This window comes from Saccoglossus kowalevskii, chromosome 2 (assembly GCF_978046115.1).
Source record: "Saccoglossus kowalevskii chromosome 2, keSacKowa6.1, whole genome shotgun sequence".
Taxonomy (NCBI): domain Eukaryota; kingdom Metazoa; phylum Hemichordata; class Enteropneusta; family Harrimaniidae; genus Saccoglossus; species Saccoglossus kowalevskii.
Genome location: NC_140642.1, coordinates 36,255,795 through 36,263,381, shown reverse-complemented (window position 1 = coordinate 36,263,381; position 7,587 = coordinate 36,255,795). Strand labels below are relative to the sequence as shown.

General features: G+C 38.6%; 2 pseudogenes; both read left to right on the top strand.

Annotated features, from left to right (window-relative positions):
* The first annotated feature begins 3,241 nt into the window (after positions 1–3,241).
* On the top strand, positions 3,242–3,361 carry LOC144357728 (5S ribosomal RNA; annotated as a pseudogene).
* A 451-nt stretch (positions 3,362–3,812) lies between these two features.
* On the top strand, positions 3,813–3,932 carry LOC144357737 (5S ribosomal RNA; annotated as a pseudogene).
* Positions 3,933–7,587: the final 3,655 nt, after the last annotated feature.

The following is a 7,587-nucleotide window of genomic DNA, read 5'->3' as shown; positions in this document are numbered from 1 at the left end:
GTTCTGATACAAATGCGAAATTTTGTGCAAAGTTATTGAATGTCTGCAAAGTTGCCACCAAATTTGGTAGTTTTGTGGAAAAACAGCAAAGTAACATGTAAAGTTAGGAAAGATATTTTGAAAGTCTGTATGACTATGTCTGCATGTTACATGTAAAGTTGGTAAATTTACGTGAAAGAACTACGTTTCAGGTTTGCGTGCAAAACAAGTAAAGTTACAGGCAAAGCATGCCAAAGTAAGTGGAGCAAAGCCTGGAAAGTTGCGTGCAAAGTTTATAAAGTTAAGTGAAAAAATGTAAATTATATATGCAAATTTAATGAGATTACGTGGAATTTCTGTAGTACTTCTTTGCAAGTTTCGTGTAAATTAAAGCTGTTAACCATCGTGCAAAGCTGGGCAAAATTGTACAAATTGCAAAGTTGCAAGGTTGGTAGATGTATTTGTATATTTGTCCTAAACCCCGCAGTTGTAAAATCGAAAAAATGAATAAAAGCCAGATGAAAGCAGCTTATATTAGCAGATTGTCACATGATCTGACTGTAAAATGTTAGAAATCAGCGTGCAAATTTGGAAAAAGCGATTGAAAAGTTGGAGGAGTTGGTTGTATATATGATGTTATATTAACAAGTCCCGTAGTTAAAAGTTCGATTGAAGAAGTTACGTGTGCATACGATATTAAGTTAAAAACATTTCCAAACATGAAATAGCGACCATTCGGATCAATTTCAAATTACTTGTGCAGCAGTGTGGTTAGGTGATTGATCGAGGTCTAAAGTAAAGCTCAATTGGGCGTGGTTAATGATTTCATACGAGACTGTACGAGTAAACACACTGTTGGAGTTTTTTCGTTTGGTTGCATCACACACATTAAAAAGATATAAGGCAACGTTTGTTCGTGCATTCTTTCTTACTGTGATGTCAATCATTTATAGTAGAGAATCATGTAATTTTCGTATTTTTTTAAAATTCATGGAAAGTTTGCATATTTCTTCTAATTTTCAAAGTACATGTTTTTGATTATGTAAAGACGTAGTGGGTTTTAAGAAACCATGCAAAGTTGAGCAAATTTTGTAGGTATATGTTTATTTGACCTACGTTGTTGGCATATAAAACCCCGCAGCTGTAAAGTCGAGAAAAAATGAATAAGTAAAAAGCTGGGCAAAATTGTACAAAGTAATTGCTAAGTTGTTCAAAGTAATTGCAAGGTTGGTAGATGTATTTGTATATTTGTCCTAAACCCCGCAGTTGTAAAATCGAAAAAATGAATAAAAGCCAGATGAAAGTAACTTATATTAGCAGATTGTCACTGGAGCTGACTAAAAAAAGTTAGAAAACAGCGTGCAAAGTTGGAAAAGAGCGATGGAAAAGTTGGTGGAGTTGATTGTATATATGACCTACGTCATTATCATACTAATCCCGCAGTTAAATTTCGAAACCATGAAGTAAATATCTAGAAAATGCCACATATATAAATTATCACAACAGCGAACCGAAAAATCGAAGACAAATTGCTTACAAAGTTATGAAAAACAATTGCAAAGTTGGTAGATTCATTTGTGTGCAAAGTGAGAAGTAGCATAATAGTGTGCAAAGTGAGGCATTAGTGTACAAAGGATGGAGTAGTGGTTCAAAGTGTGAAACTACAGTGCAAAGCATTGGAATGTTTGTGCAAAGTGAAAAATTAATGTGCAAAGTGGTGGATTAGTGGCGCAAAGTGGGAAACTAGTGTGCACAATCGTGGACTAGTGGTGCAAAGTGCGAAACAAGAGTGCAAGGCAGTGGAATAGTGTAAACAAATGCGAAAATAGGAAGCAAAAAAGTGAAATAGCGGTGAAAAAAGTGAAACTAGTGTGCAAAGTAGTTGAATAGTGGTGCAAAGTGTGAAAGTAGTGTGCAAAGTAGTTGAATAGTGGTGCAAAGTGTGAAACTAGAGTAAAAAGTAGTGGAATAGTAGTGCAAAGTGGGAAACTAGAGTGCAAAGTAGTGGAATAGTGGTGCAAAGTGGGAAACTAGAGTGCAAAGTAGTGGAATGGTGGTGCAAAGCGCGAAACTACAGTGCAAAGTAATGGAAAAGTTGTGCAAAGTGAGGACCTAGAGTGCAAAGTGGTGGAGTAGTGGTGCAAAGTGTGAAAATAGACAGGAAAGAAGTGAAATAGTGGTGAAATAGTGGTGCAAATTGTGTATCTGTAGTGCAAAGTAGTCGAATAGTGGTGCAAAGTTTGAAACTAAAGTGCAAAGCAGTGGAATATTAGTGCAAAGTGAGGAACTAGAGTGCAAAGTGGTGGAGTAGTGGTGCAAAGTGTGGACGAAAAGCAAAGTAGTGGAATAGAAGTGGAAAGTAAGGAATTAGCAGAGTAGTGGTGAAAAGTGGAAACTAGAGTGCAAAGTAGTGGAACAGTGGAGCCAATTGTTAAAAATAGAGAGGGAAGAAGTGGAATATTGGTGCAATAAGCGAAACTAGATTGTAAAGTAGTGGAATAGTAATGTAAAGTGTGCAACTACAGTGCAAAGTAGTGGAAAAGTTGTGAAAAGCGAGGAATTCGAGTGCAAAATGTAGGAGAATAGTAGTGCAAAATGAAAAATTGGAGTGCAAAGTGGTAGTAGAGTGTATAATAGTGGTGAAAAGTGGAAACAAGTGTGCAAAATAGTGGAATATTAGTGCAAAGAGAAGAATTATAGTGCAGAGATGTAGAGTAGTTGAACAAAGTGCGAAATGAGAATGCAAAGTTGCGGAATAATAGTGCAAAGTGAGAAATTTGGGTGCAAAGTGGTGGAGTAGTGGTGCAAAGTGTAAAACTAGAGAGCAAAGTAGTGGAATAGCAGTAGAAAATGAGGAATTAGAGTGCGAAGTGGTGGAGTAGTGGTTCAATGTTTGGAACTAGAGTTCAAAGTAGCGGAATAGCGATGCAAGTGTGAAACAAGAATGCAAAGTATTGAAATAATATTAAAAAGCGAGGAACTACAGTGCAAAGTGGTGAAATAGTGATCCAAAATGTAAAACTGGAGTGCGAAATAGTGGAATAGTTGTGCAAAGTGAGGAAATAGAGTGCAAGTGTGGGGGTAGCAGTGCAAAGTGTGAATACATCAGTTCACTGAAGTTAAGCTGCACCAAGCATGTTTAGTGCATGGAATACCACGTGCAGCGCATCAACATTTGTATTCCATCGTACATACCAACTTTTTCCCGGGATGTTTTGCCTAGCCGAAGCATTAAATTCCATACAATTCCGACGAATATTCAGGCTGCTGCCAAACCATTGCAGAATACACCAGTTCTCGTCTGATCACAGAAGTTAAGCTGCATTGCGCTTGGTTAGTACTTGCATGGGAGACCGGCCGGGAATACCACATGCAGCAGGCTCATCAACATTTTTATTCCACCGTACATACTAACTTTTTCCTGAGACTTTTTGCCTAGTCGAAGCATCAAATGACATCCAATTCCGACGAATATTCAGGCTACTGCCAAACTATTGCAGAATACACCAGTTCTCGCCCGATTACTGAAGTTAAGCTGCATCGGGCGTGGTTAGTACTTGCATGGGAGACCGGCTGAGAATACCACTTACAGTAAGTGCATCAACTTTTTTATTCCACCATACATGCTAAAATTTTCCCGAGATGTTTTGACTAGCCGAAGCATAAAGTTAAGCTCCACCAGGCAGAGGTTAGTACATGCATGGGAGACCGACTGGCAATACCACGTGCAGTATGCTCATCAACATTTTTTATTCCACCATGCATACTAACTTTTTCCCGGGATTTTTGCCTAGCCGAAACATTGAATGACATACAATTCCGACGAATATTCAGCCTACTGGCAAACCATTGCAGAATACGCCAGTTCTCGTCTGATCACTGAAGTTAAGCTGCATCGGGCGTGGTCAGTACTTGTATGAGAGACCGGCTGGGAATACCACGTGCAGTAGGCTCATCAACATCTTTATTCTACCGAACATACCAACTTTTTCCCGGGATGTTTTGCCCGGACGAAGCATTAAATGACATCCAATTCCGACGAATATTCAGCCTACTGCCAAACCATTGCAGAATACACCAGTACTCGTCCAAGATGGACGCTTCAGACTGGTGCTCCTGAAATCCGCTGTCATCTAGCGTTCTGTTGGACATTTATTCGCAATTTCTTCCGTATAGGAAGCCTGTCTGTCTAGCTCCTAAGCTAGACATCTATTTTTGTTTGAACTTTTGCGGACTAGTGTTTTTTCGGCGTACTTTTCCACCAACTGGGTGTGCTAGCCAATATGGCGGCCACCCAGGCTCGGCGACCTTCGCCTCGGAAAGAAAACACAGTCACAGTTATTGACGACCATTTTTCTGCTATAGATGTCATCAACGGTGTTCACGCAACTGCGGGTGATAACAGTGTTCTCGCGTGTGTAAACATAAATGGAATATGGCAAGTTTCGTTGCAAGCACAGGAGAAGGCCGACCTACTACTACTACAGGGCCTGATTATCAATGACAAGAACTATGAAGTTCGTGGCGTGAGTAGACACCTTGTAACCGTGTCATTTTTTCAGTCTTCCTGCCTATATAAGCGACGAGGACGTTAAAATAAAGCTTGAACACTTTGGATGTAAAATCCGAAGTGCTGTTATTCGCAAACATTATAGTGAGGCATCGGACATTGAGAACGGGACGCGATTCGTCCGTGTTGAACTCCCATCCACTGTAAAATCGCTCCCCTATGCCGTCAAATTTGAAGAAAATGGACCTTATACCAGATTACTACATAATAACCAACAAAAAGTATGCAACCACTGTTTAAAAGACTCACACACAATTCATGAATGTCCTGATTACGAGTGTAAAATTTGTAAAGAACAAGGGCATACTGAAAGACGTTGCCAGACACGTAAATGCTTCAGTTGTGGACAGTTTGGACACACAGCAAGGGACTGTCCTTCCGATGTTCAAGATAAACAACGCACCCGTCCCCAACCCAATGATGACACGACCCCAACCACGGAAACTGAAAATGATACGCAAAATATGACAACCGATGATTGCAAAGAAGATGATGAGTCCAAAATCACTGAGCCAAACCCCACTCTGGAAATCAGTGATATTATTACCACCGAAAATACAGCTGACGTGCCCATTTTGACAGACCCAGAAAAAGAAGATTCAAAAAGCTACACTGAGACAGCTGACATGGATACCAACTCATCAACACCTTCAAAGCGCCAACATGAATCCACAAATAGCAACACTGAAACCGAACGTGACGACAAATCCCCTCAACGACGTAAAAGAAAATCAACAAAACCAAACGTTAAACACTCTCGTAGTAACTTTACCCCCAAATCTATGAACGAAAAGAAGAAATCAGAGGACACATGTGATGACGCAACAGACATATCTAAATAAGGTTAATGGCTCTGTTATGTAACTTCTTCTATTCTTTTATTGTACTGATGGTTTCCCTGATCTCCATAAATGCGAATGGCTTACGTAATTATGACAAGATATCCAACACCCTGCAATATTTTAAAAGCCACAAAGTCGATATAATCGCCATTCAAGAAACATTTTGGCAAGACTCGACCTTTTCGAATATTAAAAACTATTGGGATGGTGAAATAATCACGAGTAATTATGGAGATCAGTGTGACAGGGGAATGCGAGGGGTTGCCCTTCTATTCTCTAAAAATTCAGGTATTTCTGTATCATCCTTCTCCGATTGCCGTAAATATCCCGGAAGGTTGATACAAGCCACTGTTGAGGCTGATGATAAGACTATAAATATAATTAACATATATGCACCCAATAATATTAATGAGCGCCGCCAGTTTTTTCAGCTTATTGGCGACTACTTAGACCCCAATAACATGAATTTAATTATTGGCGATTTTAATTGTGTGTTAGACACTAACCTTGATAAATCTCATAGTGTGGTTCACTATAGAGACCATTCAAGAAACTACCTAAGAGAATTTATTAACCACAATTCCCTAATTGATATGTGGCGTTCCCAACACCCGTCTAATCGTGAATTCACCTGGCGGCGCTCAGTCAGCAGTCGACTGTTACAGAGTCGCATCGACTATTGCTTATTATCATTAGAATATGCACACTACTGTACTGATAGCTCGATGAAAACCTTTCCTTTTAGTGATCACGACGCTATATTTTTTAGGTTCGATTTCTCTCAGATTATACGAGGACCAGTAGTCTGGAAATTTAACAATAACATGTTGAAAGATCCCAGTTACCCGTTAGAAATTAAAAAGTTGATTAATAGCGCCCGTGAGCAGCCGATTCACAGGGAAAATAAATTTACCTGGTGGGAACAATTAAAGTCCGATATTAAAAATGTTAGTATACGTATCTCGAAACGCAAGTCTAAAATTATACGAAAAAGGAAAAAAATACTAGAAAATAAAAATTAAATATGAATATGAAAAAGCAGCAACATTTTCAGATTACTGTTGTTCAAACCTCCACAGACTAAAAGATGAACTTGATTCCATAACTATTACCGAAACAAGGGGAGCCGCAATCCGCAGTAAAATCCAATTTATCGAAGAAGGAGAAAAAAATACAAAATATTTTTTAAACCTTGAAAAAATTAAACAAAATAATAAAACCATAAAAACAATAATAAATGAACGTGGCGAAACATTAGACACATCTGAAAAGATAATTCCTAACATTACCCAGTTTTATTCCAACTTATTTTCTAACGAACCGACTAACGGCAACCCAGACTATGTTCAACATTTAGTGAAAACAAAATTATCAGATAAAAATAAAAGCTATCTAGAAGAGAAACCAACGAAGGAAGAATTGAATAACGTGCTCTCTGAAATGGTGAACGGGAAATCACCAGGCTCGGACGGATTGACAGTCGAGTGGTATAAATATGTTTGGAATGACATTTCAGAGGATATTTTAGATCTTATTATTCATATTTTTAATGTGGGCATGTTACCTGATAGTCTCCGTAAGGGAATCATTGCATTAGTTCCTAAAAAGAACACTGACAAACGGTTTATTAAAAACTGGCGACCCATATCACTCCTCAATGTTGATTATAAAATTATATCCAAATATCTGGCATCGCGATTAAGATCCGTTATAGGAACGATAATATCTCAAGATCAGTCTTGCTGTGTACCCGGTAGAGACATCGCCGATAATGTGTCATTCATCCGGGATGTCGTTTCTTACACAAATGAAACAAATCAAACTGGCGTAATATTGAAATTGGACCAAATGAAGGCATTCGACAGGGTTGATCACAATTATCTATTCGATGTAATGAAAGCTTTCAATTTCGGTCCTAAATTTATAAAATGGATCACTATTCTTTATCACAATATACAAAGTGTTGTTAAATGTAATGGTTTCATTTCGGATCCATTTTCTATAACTCGAAGTGTGAGACAAGGCTGCCCTCTATCTGCCATGTTATATGTAATATCGATAGAACCTCTGAACAGCGCCATCAAGGCCAATCCACAAATAAGAGGTATTCCGCTACCAAACACGGAAGAAACATCTCTTATGTACCAACATGCGGATGACACAACTCTTACCTTGTCTGATGATAACTCAATACAA